This window comes from Myotis lucifugus, unplaced genomic scaffold (genome assembly GCF_000147115.1).
Source record: "Myotis lucifugus unplaced genomic scaffold, Myoluc2.0 scaffold_278, whole genome shotgun sequence".
Taxonomy (NCBI): domain Eukaryota; kingdom Metazoa; phylum Chordata; class Mammalia; order Chiroptera; family Vespertilionidae; genus Myotis; species Myotis lucifugus.
The window spans coordinates 163227-179187 of NW_005871326.1; the positions used below are offsets into that span (position 1 = coordinate 163227).

Sequence of the window (15961 nt, forward strand, 5' to 3'; positions counted from 1 at the left end):
TTCGCTGAGAAAGGGATACGGGATGGACACATATGCAGCGGCAAGGGGAACGGGGCAAGCGTGAGGAAAGCTGAGTGGTGCCCGGGGCTCGGATCATTGCATTTTGGTTGAACTGAGCAAGGGGGTCCAGGCAGAAGCAGACGTAAGAATTAAGGATTTCGCCTGGCTGGCATGGCTCAGGGGTTGAGCATTGACCTATGAATCTAGCAGTCACGGTTGGATTACCAGTCAGGGCTCATGCCCGGGTTGTGGGCTCGATCCCCAGTGTGTGTGTGGGGGTGCAGGAGGCAGCCAATCAATGATTCTCTCTCATCATTGATGTTTCTATCTCTTTCTCCTTCTCCCTTCCTCTCTGAAATCAATAAAAATATATTTAAAAAAAAAGAATTAAGGCTTTTGCTAAGTCAGGCCAAAGAGAGTTTAGTTTTGAAGGTTAAGAAAAGCCACTAAAGGATTTTGAACAGAGATGAGGGTGACAAGATTTGCATTTCAGAAAAAAACACTATTTACACAGGGATTCCTGGCAGGCAATCAGGGCCCAGGTGTGGCAGTAGTCACACGCGAGACAGTGAGGCTGTTTAGGAGACAATCCTTTTATTCAGTAAGAAATGACAAGGGTGTGGCCTCAGAGTGTGGCAGTGGGGATGGAGAGGAGGGAATTGACTTGAAGTAAAAGAACTCTGAAAGAGTTGAATGAGGAGACGAGGGGATAGGGAGTGTCAATGATGAGATAACACTATGTGTTTCATCCATACACAAAATGATATTCATTCATTTGGGGAAAGCAGGGTCGAAGAAGGGAACAGGGTTGGGAAGGACAAAGAAAAGGATGAGAGCAATTTATTTTTATTTCTGTTAATCCTCACCCCAGGATATTTTTCCATTCATTTTTAGGGAGAGTGGAAGGGAGGGGAAGAGACAGAGACAGAAACACTGATGTGAGAGAGACACATTGATTGGTTGCCTCCTGCACATGCCCGAACCACGCCCAGGACCCAGCCTGCAACTGAGGTTATGTCCTTAGCTGGAATCGAACCAGGACTCTTCAGTCTGTAGGCCGACGCTCTGTCCACTGAGCCAAGCTGGCTAAGGCTAAAACATACTGAATTTGATGTAACTGTGGGGCAACCAAATAAATATTGGCTAAATGAATCCGGGGGTCAAGAGAGAGAGGCTTAAGCTGGAAAGATGGGCTTGTCAATCCTCTGGTGGGATGTAGGTTGTGGGGTTGGGCCAATTTTTACCTCTCGATCCAAATTCACTCTCTAATACTTTTAGATGCTAGAGCTGGGACTCCAAAAACCATGTCTCAGGCTCTGCCAGTAGAGGGAGGCTGGAGGAGGGAAGGCTCGAGTCCTCACCACCTCGCCTCTTCACCCCAGCAGCTGCAGTTGATTCCAGTAGCAGCTGTGGGGTCCAGTGTGCATTTTCCTAACACCCCCAACTTAGAGACCCAGCAGTGCCCAGTTACCCCGCCTCCCCAAGGTCTGGGCCCCACCCATGGCAGCTCTCCCCTAAGGTCTAGTCTCAGTAACTCCAACCTCTTCCTTTGTTCCTTCAGCCCTTGAGGTGGTGTTGCTTCCTGTGGGTGCCACCTCCGCCAAATCTTCGAGTTCCTTTTTCACCCATTCAGTTACCTAGCTAAGAACTCTCTGCCTAGTTAACAATTCTTTACATTAATTTCTTGCTTTTAAAATGACTGGTGTGGCCTTGGTCTCCTGACTGCACCCTGACTGTTGCAGGGTGAGTACAGCACCCAAGTCCAGTACAGAGCGTTGTGAAAGAAGAGCTGTGGAAGGAACCCAGGGACCATGTATATAAGGGCTGTCAGCCCAAGGAGCGGCGGGAGGTGCTGGGGAGTCTCTGTCTGCGAAGGGAAACAATCAACCGAGAAAGAAAGAGAAAACAGTCAGATCAGAGCGATAATTATGAATGAAGCAAGACTCCTGCGGAGGTGGTAGAGTCAGCTTCATCCTTGAAATGAAAGGAAAGGAATGAAGGTGAGTGAGGAGCAGGTAAGCTTTCCAGAGGGAGGGTTATCCACTGTGGGGAAGTGAGGCAGTCTGAGGGAGGAGGAAGAGGAGGAGAAGGAGGAGGAGGAGGAGGAGGAGCCGGGGGATGGATGGAATTGAGGCTGCCCTGTGGGGGAGGGTACAGAGAACTTGAATTTGAGGTGGCTCCAATCCATATAACTGGGTGTGCTCTTTGTTTTATACTATTTGGGCATAGCAGCCTTTGTGGGGCATTGAAGAGCCAGACAATGAGTTTAATCCAGGGAAGGAGTTTGCCAGGTACTCAGAAGAAAAGTGGGTGTAGGCAGGAGAGGGGTTAACATGGAGGACTGGGGCTGAGGTTGGCTAGAAGATGAAGTGAGGCTTATGGGGGGTGACGTGCAGAAACCGCACAACCCTGTGGGAGCTCCTGAGGGTGTGTGAGGTTTAACTCTCTTCTTTAGCTGAAGCCATAAAAGGCAAACTTTTCCTATATCCTCTGGCCAGAGAAAAAAGTCCCCCACAGAGAATGGACACACGTTTTAATCTTAATAAAACATGGTGGCTCATCCTTAGGTCTAACCTAATTTACAAATTACCCTTGTTAAGTGGCTTATCAATCTGATATAGAAGTCGTGTATTTATTCTAGGTAAGGTACTTTTTTTTTTGAGAAGCTGTGTGATAAAGAGCTTAGGAAACTTCAGCACTCCTCAAATACGAAGAATCAGGGATATTGTTGTAATGAGGTAGGTCTGCTTTGAATACTATTTTATTACTTTAAATTTTCTTAGGGTGAGATCAAGTCTGATAAGCACTTCAACTTAGGCAAGTAATGATGGTAATAAAATACACCACTGCAAAATAAACTAAGTGCCCAGGCTTCCGAACTTTTCCAATTATATCCCTGTAAATGCATTTCTATGGGGGCAGTTTCCCCTTAGGAAAGAGCATAATTTTAAAAGCTTGTGTTCACTGCAGCCCTATAAATTACTGTTTCCCCTTAATGTTGGCAAGTAGTGATTTATCTCAGTAAAATTGCAGACTTCACTAGGCGTGCTTTACTGTGTATGTACTTCCCTGGGGCATGCAAGACTTCTTTAGCATATTGTATAGGGGAAGCATAAAAGTCATTAAAATCATAAATTAATTTACACAGGAATTCTTAGTTTACTATGATTCATCGTATATTTTGTTCAAAATGGCTGTTGCTATTTAGCTGCTTATGGATAATTGCATTATCCATAAGCAACTAAAATATACAACTATCCGCAATTCTTACATTTGTAGAATAAAGCTTTATTGCTGCTAAATATCTTTAATATGTCTTTTCCACTTTGGCAATTCTGATTATGAATTGTAACCTTGATTAATGTTATATCTAAGACTCACCTTTCCACAGACATGGAATTTATTTAAACCCTTCTCACATCACGTCTAAGAAGGGCATAGGAAACATAGTTCAGCTGAAATAGGTGCAGTTTTTTTTTCAATCATAGAGACATTTGAAAATAAAATGTATTCAGAAAAATATATGGAATAGTAATGTAGCATACAATGGGAAAATGTTAAATGGTTTAAGGGGAAAAAAGGGCAGTGCCATGAATTGCAGCTACTTTCAACGTGTCAGAATTGTAGCATTAGGGACCATGGTGGGGAACATTGCAGGAATCTTCACAAATCCGACAAAAAAGAAGTAGAAAAAAAGTCACTCGAGTCAGACAAATATAGGTTCAAAGTCTAGCTCAGCCACTTACTAGATTTTGACCTTGGTCAACTTTAACTTTCCTTAGTCACCATTTCCTTCTCTGAAAATTGGAGATAAAGTAATTACCTCTCAAGGTCCTTGAGAGAAACATGTGATTACAGGTGCTGAGTGCTGGCACCTGGGAGCCGGCTGCACAGTGGCCTCCTGCCTCCGGGGTCCCTGGCTTCCTCTAGCCCAGCCGTGGGCAAACTACGGCCGGATCTGGCCCCTTTGAAATGAATAAAACTAAAAAAAAAAAGACCGTACCCTTTTATGTAATGATGTTTACTTTGAATTTATATTAGTTCACACAAACACTCCATCCATGCTTTTGTTCCGGCCCTCCGGTCCAGTTTAAGAACCCATTGTGGCCCTCGAGTCAAAAAGTTTGCCCACCCCTGCTCTAGCCTCAGGTTCTGACCTCCCAAACGACATCAAGTAAGACTGTGCTAGAACTTAAGGGGCAGATGCCACCAACAGGCCATCGTCTGTTGACTGATTACAAACTTTAAAATGTGGAACTGGTGATACTTTGAAGACCTGATGCAAACTGTGTGATGGAGAACAGAAGTTTGTTCGGGAAGCTGTCTCTATCCAGAAGGGGACAACAATGGCACCATAATCCCTATTCCACGCCTGGTCACAGAAGCCCCAAGCATCATTCCTTAATTTGGAAACATGGCTGACAGTGCAGATTCCAAAAGCAGCTGGAATAAACAAGAAAGTTGGAAGGATCCACACAGTTATTTGAAGCACACGGGAGCAAATTCTCTTGTCAAGAGAGCCTGGCTTAATCACTCCTTTGCTACCCCATCCAGTTATCCAAACTCTAGCAGCGTATTTCATTGGACTGTTGATCAGATCTATCAAGAAATCAGAGTCGTGCCATTGGTTCAGGAGACTCTCTGTGACCTCCGCAGCAGCTGTTCATTCCCCTGTTTCTCATCAGCCTGTCTTTGCAGTACGTGACAGCTTGTGCAGGGTTTTCCTGCGGGTAAACTCGACAGGCACGCAGAACTGGAACCTCTCCCACTTCTCGTTTCTCTTTTTCTTTATGGCAGTGCTGACTTCTGTCAAACTCCGTGTCACCCAGCCCCTCGCTTCCGCCAATTCTGCAGGTAGTAGCCCCAGAATCTCTAGCTGGACTTCTCGCCCATGCTCTCATCCCCATTTCTACTTGGCTGCTGGACACCTTCACACAGGTACCTTGAACTCCTCAGAGATAAAGCCAAACCCATCTTTCCTCTTAATTCATTTTTCCTGTTTAATGATATCACTATATTCCCCCAGAGACACAGTCTCAAAAGCTTTGGCTTCTCTTCTGCCTCTAAAATTTAAGCAGTTGCTGTGGTTTATATAGTCTGCCCTTTGTAAAGCCTTTCAAATGGACTCCCATTTACATTTCTATACTTTCCGCCTTATCTCAGGTCCTCATTACCCATCCCGAGGGCTTCTGCCATAGCCTTCTACAGAGTAGCCCAGTTTTGTCCCATTCTTCATGCCCATGCCCACGATGCTGTAATCATGCTGCTTCCCTCCTCCAAAATCTCTGCAATGCTTTATTGCTTGGGCAACCTAAGTTCCAACTTCTCATCCCACATCAAGGCTCTACACTGTGGATCCAACCTACTTCCTGCTCCCTTATATCTACCTATATTCCAACCATACCACTTGAAACCAACTTGTTATTGAGCACTTACTATGTTTTAGACATTGTGATGAATATTTTTAATATATTGTATCATTTCTTATAACATGATGGTGTTATTTTGCCCATGTTACAAATGAAGAAACTGAATCCTTGAAAAATTCAGGTAAATTGTCCAAAGTTTTATGGTTAGGAAGTAGCACTGAGAAAATTTAAATCTGAGCTCCCTAAATAAATCCTTTTCTTTCTTGCTTATTGCCTTTCTTCATGTATTTCCCTTCATGTGCAATTCTGCAATGTCTTCTCCACATACATTTGCATATCAAAATCGCATTCATCCTCCAAGACACATCAAATGCTACACCTTCTTTAAGGTTTCCCCGGTGGTGCTTTGCCCTTCACCTGAATGGCTATGCACTAACATGCACCTGGCTCTAGTGACTGGTGAACTGGGTGCCTCGTCCTCATCACTGGGGCTGTGGTCTTTTAAGGCTGTGGCCATGTCTGAATCATATTTTTACCTCCTGCACTGAACACAAATCCTGGCACATTCTAGGTCAGTGATGGCGAACCTTTTGAGCTCGGTGTGTCAGCATTTTGAAAAACCCTAACTTAACTCTGGTGCCCTGTCACATATAGAAATTTTTTGATATTTGAAACCATAGTAAAACAAAGACATATTTTTTATATTTATTTTATATATTTAAATGCCATTTAACAAAGAAAAATCAACCAAAAAAATGAGCTCGCGTGTCACCTCTGACACGCGTGTCATAGGTTCGCCATCACTGTTCTAGGTATTCAATGTTAAAATTAATTGTCCCACAAATAAACAAAAAATAGGCAACACTAGTGATGGCAAAACAATGGCAAGAAGTCCCTACATTATAGTTTTTACATATTCCTTGGAAATCAGGATGTTCAATCTAGCAACTAAGTAATTTAATACGACACCAAGGAGGATTTTGTGTCTTACTGAAAGGTTTATTTTTGACATTAAATCCCTGGTTTGTGTGGTTTGTACACCTGAATAACATAAACACTATCTTAGTCAGCAGACACAGTTGCTGACCAACTGATTCTCCCTTTGTAAGTTGAAGGTGAGTTGTTAACAATTCCTGTTTAGCACAAGAAATCACATAGGGATGTTGGCAACAAAATGGACTATATTCTAAGTCCACGGGAGCAACATTGACCAGTTATGTTGCCTGCCAGACACCTTCACACTAGTGTCCCACAGTTACCTTAAACTGTGTTTACCTGTTATGAAATTTGGGGTGTCCTCATTCAGTATTGAAAGGCAGGCAAAATGATCTGACCTAGTAATTCCACTCCATATGAAATATAGGAAAGCACATGCCAATCTAAAACCGTGTGCAGTATTATTCATAACAGCCAAAACATGAAATCAAACCAATGTCCATCGACTGATGAGTGGATAAACCAAGTGGTATATCCACACTTAAGTATCATTCAGCAATAAAAAGGAATGAGCCCAGCCAGTGTGCCTCAGAGGTTGAGTGTCGACTACAAGGAGGTCACAGTTTGATTCCTGCCTTGATCCCCAGTGAGGGTCATGCAGGAAGCAGCCCATCAATGATTCTCTGTTATCATTAATGTTCCTATCTCTCTCTCCCTCTATGAAATCAATAAAAATGTATATTTTTAAAAGGGAATGAAATATGGATATGTAACTACAACATGGATGAATTAAGAACACATTATGGTAAGTAAAGAAGCCAATCACAAAAGATAATATGTTGTATAATTCCATTTATATGAAATGTCTAGAATTAGGTAAAGCTTAACACACAGAACATGGTTTCCTAGAGGTGGAGAGGAAGGAAATGGAGGGAAAAGGGGCATGACTACTAATGGATGTGCAGATTCTTTCTGGCGTGATGAAAATGTTTTCAAGTTGACTGTGGTAACAGTTGCACAACTTGTGAATATACTAAAAGACACTGAATTATACACTTCGAGTGAATAAATGTATAATACGTACATTATATCTCAATAAAGCTGTTATTTTAAAAAGCAGTCAACTGATATCAAGGATTATTATGGGATAAAGAGATATGGTAGTCAATAAGCTGCTAAAAATTATTTTTGAAAGATGAAATTCAACATTTGAATAGGCACCTTCCAAACTTTCTCTTCCTCAAAACAGATAATAAGGAAGCAGAAGAAATAAAAAGAAAAAGGTACTTGGTTCTTTGCTCTGTCACTGGGACATTATACTTTAAATAGAAACTCTGCTTTTTCAAAAATGGCGTTTACTCTTCTGTATCTCGAAAAGGCAAAAATGAATATTTCACCATTTGGATAATGGAGAACTGTTATTTTTAGCTCTGATATTAATTTTGGAAAGCACTTAATACAAATGAACATTTTTACCCAGCTAGATATATGTGTTTTAACACACACAGGTTGAACCTTATGTAAGCCCAGACTATGAAAAAAGCAGCTGTACTGGTAACGACTGTTATGCACGCCTGACCCGCTGGGACTTGACAGAACACTGGACCGCAGAAACCCTGTGAGTGAATAACACGGGAAATGGTCTATCAATAGGAAGAATATCAGTTATCTGCCAAAACACACAGCTTTGGGGTTGACCACACAGAGAGAGAGGAGTAGGAACACCATCAGCCTTTCTGATGAGCTGAGTGAACCTTGGACACAAAGACGGTAATAAAGATATTATGTTCTCCTGAGCAGATGTTAGGGGCCAGCTTACACCACATCTCTCGCTTTGGTTAGGTTCCAGCTCCCCAGAAGTGGGAAGTGGGCCTGGGAATATTGATTCCATGAGACTGAGATGGACTTGGCTCCTGTGCTGGACTCCCTGTGCTCTCAAAAGCCAACGCACAGGAATGGGGCTGGCTGGTTTTGGTTGGCAGGGACCATCATTTGCTTCAGATGCTGCAAGAGCCTGGGGAGCCTGGAGAACCCTCTGGACCAATGGGAGCTCAGCTGAGTGGCTTTGTCCTGCCCGGAGGATGGTGCGGGTGGCCCCGTGAGTTCCTCCTAACGGCCTTGTACTCCGGCACCACTGCAGTTCTCATCAGTTCCAAGCACTTTATAGGCCTATGTTGCGGGACACACTGTTTCTTTTAGTCAGAATTTCTCTCTTCTTCATCTGCAAACCTCCTCCTCTTCCTTTCAAACTCACCTTTGCTGCAAGGCCTCCCCACGTCCCTCAGGCAAACCAGTCATGTCCACCCCTGTCCTAAAGCTGTCACTGTCCTAGCCCTTAAACTGTGCATGGCTCTCGCTCCCCAGATAGTGAGTGTCTCAAATATAAGGATTATATCTCTATTTTTAACTCTGTATTACTTAGCGTGCCTGGCAGATAGTATTTAATAAATGTTTTTTTGAATTCCACTAGATGGAGTCCTGATATGTGGCCTGAGAATATAGAGACAAGGAAGCCAGCTGCCTGGCCTAGAAGAAGCAACTAGAACGTGTGTGTGTGTGTGTGTGTGTGTGTGTGTGTGTGTGTGTGTTAACTGCCATGCAACCAAAACGGGAACCATCCTGTTTGTGTCTATAGACGCTTATGGCGTACAAAGGGTTAAGTAAGAGACTGTTAAACTGAATAGCCAAAGCGAAAGGGATTTCAGGCACCGAGGGGAGCGAGATTTTTTTTTCTTTTTTAAATTTTGTTTTATTGCTTAAAGTATTACAAAGAGTATTACATATGTCTCCTTTTCAAAACATACTAAATGGGTATGTTAGTTTGCTAGGGCTGCTGTAACAAAGCTACAGACTGGGTGGCTTAAACAACAAGACATTTATTTTCTCCTGGCTCTGGAGGTTAGGAGTCTGAGAGCCAGGTGCCTCCAAGGTGGGTTTCACCGTGAGGCCTCTTCTTGTCTTCTAGGCAGCTGTCCTCACACAAGGACACCACTCATATTGAATTAGGGTCCACCCTCGTGAGCTCATTTACTAGTAAATTACCTTATTTAATTGGCTCTTTAAAGAACCTAACCCCACCAGCCAAATTCTCGGGGTGAGGACTTTAGCACATGAATTTTGAAGGGATGCGATTCAGTCCATCACAGTGGGTAACTACCTTCTTGGGTAACTACCTTCTTGGCCTGAGGTTAAGGCCTGCCTTGTACATCAGTTCTGTACATTCTTTTTACCTTCCTTGGACTTGATCTTCAGATCTAAGCAATGTTGACAGAGTCCCTTTAAGCTCATATGAGATGGTAATTGGAGCTGGCAAATGTGGAGCCTGGATGCTAACTCAGATCATCTTTCTCGCCCTTCTCAGTTCTACACGGGATGGGGAGACCTAGCCTGGGGACCCTTTCCGGGGGTGTCAAGGTACATGGTCTCTGACTCTGTACACTGCAGCCAGTATTTCGCAGGCTGCTTTTATAACCCAACGGAATGTGCCGTCAAAATTCTATGCCAGCATTTGCTATCTTTGCTCTAGTCTAGTTAGCACCACCCAGCACTGAACCAGGTTAGAGCCTGTGCATGAGGCTCGAGAGGGAAAGCTGACCGGCCAAGGTGTGTGTACCATCCTCACAAACTGGACCTGTGTGTAGCTGAAGTCACCCATCCTCAGTGCTGGCTTGAAAGCCAGGCCAAGCATAGCAACCTCTGAGTGCAGCTGTCCATTTCAACATAGATCAAAAGAAAAGCATGACACTGTTCAGAGCGGACTCCTCTTGGAAAGAGTAATACTGGAGTAATTTCCTGAGATAAAACTGGGTTATAGGGTTGGCCCTCAGAAATGTTCTTCTCCTTTAACATTTCTCCAGGGGAGGTCCCAGGCCCCCTAGGTTGGACTCACATGGGGTTCTTAATGAACATGTAGAGTCCCATGCCTACCTAAGGCTAACTGAATCAGGATCTCTGGGTGGATCGCAGAATCTGAGTTTTAATCCTTGCCTTCATTCTTATCCAAGGAAACATGTGCGAACATTGATTTAATAATTCTGCCTGGAAATGTAGGCGGTACACTGCCAGGTGAGTGGTTCTACCTGGACTGTGGCCTCCTGATCCACTCACCTTCCCATGGGCATGGTTCACTGGGACTCAGAGAGATGACAGAGCCACCAAGTCCAGGTACCATGGATCCCGCTGCTGATTCCCACTCCAGGGCTCTGCCCACATTCCCTTTGTTCTTTGAAGCCACAGCTTGAATCATCCCTAATTAAAAAAAGTGTTTAAAAGTTTTCTAATCCTGGTATTACTCAATGTTGATGACGGTGTGGTTAGTAGAAGGGCACTCTCACCCCCAGCTGCCGGGAGTGTAAACTGGTACGTTGCTTTCCAGAGGGCATTGTGGCAATCTGTAGTGAGAAGTATGAATTCTATCTCCAGAAATGAACCACCAGGGGAACATGATTCTGTCAAAGCTGTATTCAAAATATTTATCAGAGCCTTGTTTGTAATAAGTAATAAATAAATGTTCAACAGGGAACTTGTCAAATTCATAAAATTAAAGTATTAGGTAGTTATTAAAATTTCTGTTGTCACAACATTCCTAACAGGTGGAAAAATACATTTTATTAAGTTTGTTAAAGAGTACGATTTTATTAATAAAATCTCTCTATATTATTATAATCTCCCCAAACACACACACACACACACACACACACACACTCCTCTGTATCTGAAGAGAAACACGCCTAATTGTTAAAAATGATTGTCTTTAGGTGTCTTTAGGTGAGAGGTTTCCACAGGCCGAGGAAAGAGCAAGGACCCAAATCTTCAGCAAACTCATTCGTTCGCTGCCTTTCTCTCCACTCGAGCTCAGATCAGCCAGCTTGAGCAAACAGAAGCTTGGATCTGGGGTGCAGGTGGAATTGGCATCCAGAAACCAAAGCATTTTGGCTCTCAACCCTCAGTGTGTCAAAGGATCCCCGGGGCACTTGGCTAAAATGCAGATTCCTCGGCCCGCTTCGAGAATGTCTATGTATGATGTGGGGTTCGTCATTGTGCTCAGATGACCTGAGGGTAGCAGCTGGAGAGAGAACCCAGGGAGACCTCGGGAAGCAAAAGGCCCTCGGAAGCTGGGCTGAGGGCCACAGAAAGGGGGTTCAAATGTTAACATTGTTCCTTTCTCTTCCGTATCAACTTAGAACTACACAGCGGTTCTCAACCTGTGGGTCGAGACCCCTTTGGCGGTCGAACAACCCTTTCACAGGGGTCGCCTAAGACCATCCTGCATATCAGATATTTACATTACTATTCATAACAGTAGCAACATTACAGTTATGAAGTAGCAATGAAAATAATTTTATGGTTGGGTCACAACATGAGGAACTGTACTTAAAGGGCCAGAAGGTTGAGAACCACTGAAGAACACTGGGACTGTTAGAACAGTCTGGAAGCCCTTTGTAGGCTAACCTTGAGGACATAGCTATCATTTTAAACACGATTTCCAGTGGAAAATATGTTTCAAGTTAAAAACTAATTCCCATCTGAACTTTTGGAATTCAATTGGTTCCTATCCGGACTATCTGTTCTGACCGCCATGCCATAAGCCTCCCGACTAGAATTTGGAAAGCCACCCAACCCTGATGTAACTATTTAGATGCCCTTCCGTTTTTCACATTAGTTTAGCTCATTTAACAAGATAGAAAGAAAAAAGATGAACTTGTTTTTTAGGAAAAGGGATAGATATTCACTGTTAAATATAAGATTACATTCACTCTCATGCCAAAAGCTACAAGTCAAATTTGAGTTTCTACTCCCTCTCCCCCACCCCCCGAAAGATCTTTGGATTCTTGCCTTTTTGGAGAGGGATAGCATGAGGAACAGGAATGTAGCTTAAAAGTTCTGGTCAGCTTCTTTAGATTTAGTTTTGAATTCGGAATGGTCCTTTAACATTTTATAAATTTCAAGTTCAGTAACTCTCAGAATAAATTCTTGAACAGATTTCTTTTGACAGGTATGGAGTGAAAAATAATAAAAACTGCCAGTGCTGAAAATGTACGCAAACAAATGTGCCATCGTACATTTACACTTTGGTGATGATAAGACGTTGTTTAAAGGAAAGTTCAGATGTGATTTGGAACCAGGTTTGAAAAGTTGTCAACGGGAGGTGAGTTGGGATGGCGGTTGTTTCCACATCTGTCTTATTTGGGTACAAATAGTGGTGAGATTAAAGGGGCTCGTAGGTGCCACCCTCTCCTCATATTTGAATTTATTTGCAAAATAAATGAATACAACAGCCAAAGCTAAAGTCCCCAGGGGCTGAGCTTAGCTGGTCACCATTAGAGCTACCAAGGACTGAGGGTGCTCAGACTAGATTAGTGCTGTTTCAAACTTTAATAACCAAACCCTTGTTAATAACCCACAGAGCTCTTTGGCTAAAGCAGAAGCAGGGAACTGGTGCCTACGTGTCTGGCCCTCAGGCCCCCGAAGACCCGATGAGACATTTGTATCAGTTAGGATTCTTCGGTTCCCACCCACAGAATCTGACATGGGCCAGTTTTCAGAATCGCTGGGAAAGCTGAAGAACTCAACTTCAGACAGGACCGGAACCAGGGAAGCTCCTGGGTTCTGGGTGGCAAGAACGATGTGCTGTCCCTTCAGGGATTGTCACGGGAGCCAGACTGTGTTCCTCAGTTCCGATTGCCTTGCTCAGGCCACATGCCCATGAACTAGGGGGTGGGAACATTGACTGACCCTCTGGTGGGGGAGTGTAGTCAGCAGGAGAAGGGGGAGTCGATGGTAGGAAGCTCAAACATGTGCCCACTGCAGTCCTTCCAGGTCCCCTCCAGCCCCCTGATTCTGTGACTACTGTTCCATATTAGAGAATTCCCACTTGCAACAGCAAACAAAATGGCCCCAGAGAGCCACAGGCTCTGTTCTACACTGGAGTTTCAATCTCAAAGATTAGCATCAACATAAAAGAAAAGAAAGTTAAAAAATCAGATAATAATGGCAGTGTCTTTTGCAATTTTTTTTCTTTCTTCCTTTTTTCAAATCCTCATCCGAGGATGTTTTTCCATTGATATTTTAGAGAGAGTTGAAGAGAGAGGGAAGGACAGAGAGAAACATTGATGTGAGAGAAACACATCAATTTGTTGCCTCTGCATGCACCCCAACCAGGGCCGGGGCCGGGGAGGAGCCTGCAACGGAGGGATGTGCCCTTGGCTGTAAGCGAACCTGGGACCCTTCAGTCCACAGGCTGACACTCTATCTATTGAGCCAATCTGGCTAGGGCTGCAATTTCCTTTTTAATTAAATATTTGTTAAGGGCTCACACCCTTCCGTCAGGTTCCGGTTGAATTTTGTGTGACCTTCAGTAAATTTTTTAATTTTCCTGAGCCTCAGTTTCCTCACCTGTAAAATATGCGTCATTGGACTTTTACTGGGTTGTTTTATGGGAATTGCTTATTACAGTGTCTGGCCTTAATAATGGCAGTTATTATTCTAAAAGGAAATTTCCTCTCAAATGTTAACAATGGAAATTTATACAATCCTATTTTAATGAGGTCATTTTCATAAATTCATGAAAGCTTGGAGACATGGTGAACAGCTAGATATTCTTCTCAACTACCAAGCCCAGGGGACGGACAGGCTGAACGGTGGCAATTCACCCAAACTGCAGATTTGTGTTCCATAAACACCAAGACACTAGGAGGGCCTGTGTCCGGGTACACAGCCTGTGTTTATGCTTGACAGCAACTGGGGCAACACCGTAGGAAGAACTTTACAAATGCTCTCCACGAAGGTTTGCCCTGGCTTTTCCTGAAAAGGGTTCTTCCGTACTGACTTCCACATAATGGCAGGGATAACATAGTTCTGTAGAATTTTGATACACGATCCAAATCTGTACATCCTCTGTCCTTTGGCAAACCGGAGCAGTCGCTATGACTCTTGGGTACATCATCGCGTTGACTAAACTACAAATGAGTTTCAGGCCAACAGTGTGTCCTGGGAATTATGCAACCACATGCTTCCGGAAGAAACTCACTCACATAAGATTTTAAAACAAAGAGAGACTGGAGTCTGGGGAGAGAGTTTCCATCACTTAGTTCATCACAAGCACCTTATTAGGAATGGGAAATGGGGAGAGGAACTGTTTCTAGTGCCGATTTACAAATTATCCTGGTGTGACCAGAATTATGTCTGAGAGGAAGGGAGTCCTGTCCCTTTGCTAAACACACTTCCTTCCTCTGGAGACTGTGAATTGGAAAGTTGAGCCTTTCCTCCCAGAAACAAATGCCAGCGCCTGAAAACTCAGCATCCATCCTCCAGAATCCCCCAGTTTATTATTTCTAAAATAAATGACCCAGAAGCCTTTGTTGACCACCTACCTACCTCTTTAACAGTCACCAGGCTGCCCCCTTGAGCTCTCAGAAGAAAAGGGTGATTCATACTTCCAGACTCTGCTTGGGGGGGACATGGGAATACATGAAATACTAAGACCAGGTGGAAATCAGTGTGACATGCAAACTCATTTCTGTGGCTCCCAGGCTGGGCGGGGAGGGGCAGCTTTGTGAACTTGGCTACACACGCGGCAAAACCCCCTGCTCAGCTGGAGGAGGTTTCAATCAGCAAGCTTATCTGCGCCTGACGGAACAGTGTCACTAGGCCGTGTTGGAAGGCAATTTGTTGAAATCATTCGCATGCAGGAAATCCTGTGTTTACTAACTGGGAAATACTACATAAAGATTTGGATTGGTTTCCCCTTGTAATGCTCTTCCAAGATGAAATTTGGCAACAGAGCCACTGCAGATAAGAAGAAGGTTGCTCAGGAAATGACAACACAATGACAGCTCATTGTACATAATAGGCCTTATTTCTTTGTTCCCATCCAGGTTCTCAAAGTTAGTTGATAGAATCACTTCCTTTGGGGAGTCCAGTCACTCACTGGTTCGCTTCTCAAGTGCTGATGCCTTCAGGGAGCCATTGCCATCTCCCTCATCTCCCTGACAATGTCGGAGAGATACCTTGAAAATACTGGACTCATCGGTAAAAGTACTGGAGGATAATGCGTCAGAGAAACAGTGAGATTCTCCAGGTTTCAGCTAATCTAACTGAATCAACTAAGTCAGTGGTTCTCAACCTTCCTAATGCCGCGACCTTTTAATACAGTTCCTCATGTTGTGGTGACCCCCAATTTCATTGTTACAAATTGAACATAATTAAAGCATAGTGATTAATCACAAAACAATATGTAATTATATATGTGTTTTCTGATGGTCTTAGGCGACCCCTGTGAAAGGGTCGTTCGACCGCCAAAGGGGTCGCGACCCACAGGTTGAGAACCGCTGATAAATGAACATAAAGTAGGCCCTTTCTGAAGTCATCAGCTTAAACAATAATGTCTATACTTGTAACTCAGGAGTTTCCTTTAGTCAAAAGATCAGTAGCTGTAGACAAGACCTGACGGACATTACATAGCATGAAAAAGATGGGTGGTAATATATTTATTTTTATTTTATTTTATTGTTTTTTAAAATAATGTCAATAAAAATACCAGGTTTAACATACACAAAGCCAAGAAAACCAACGATGCCAGATACTAAATTTATATTGCCCTGTCCTTTGAACACCCAGCAAGAATAAACTGCTGAATACAGATACCATGCAGTGCA

The 15961-nt window shown here is 43.5% G+C and overlaps 1 non-coding gene across 1 annotated transcript; it reads right to left on the reverse strand.

Moving 5' to 3' along the window:
- Positions 1-15823: 15823 nt before the first annotated feature.
- LOC111828076 lies at positions 15824-15961 on the reverse strand. The gene has a single exon (XR_002831852.1). It is a non-coding gene; the product is annotated as a small nucleolar RNA SNORA8 (small nucleolar RNA).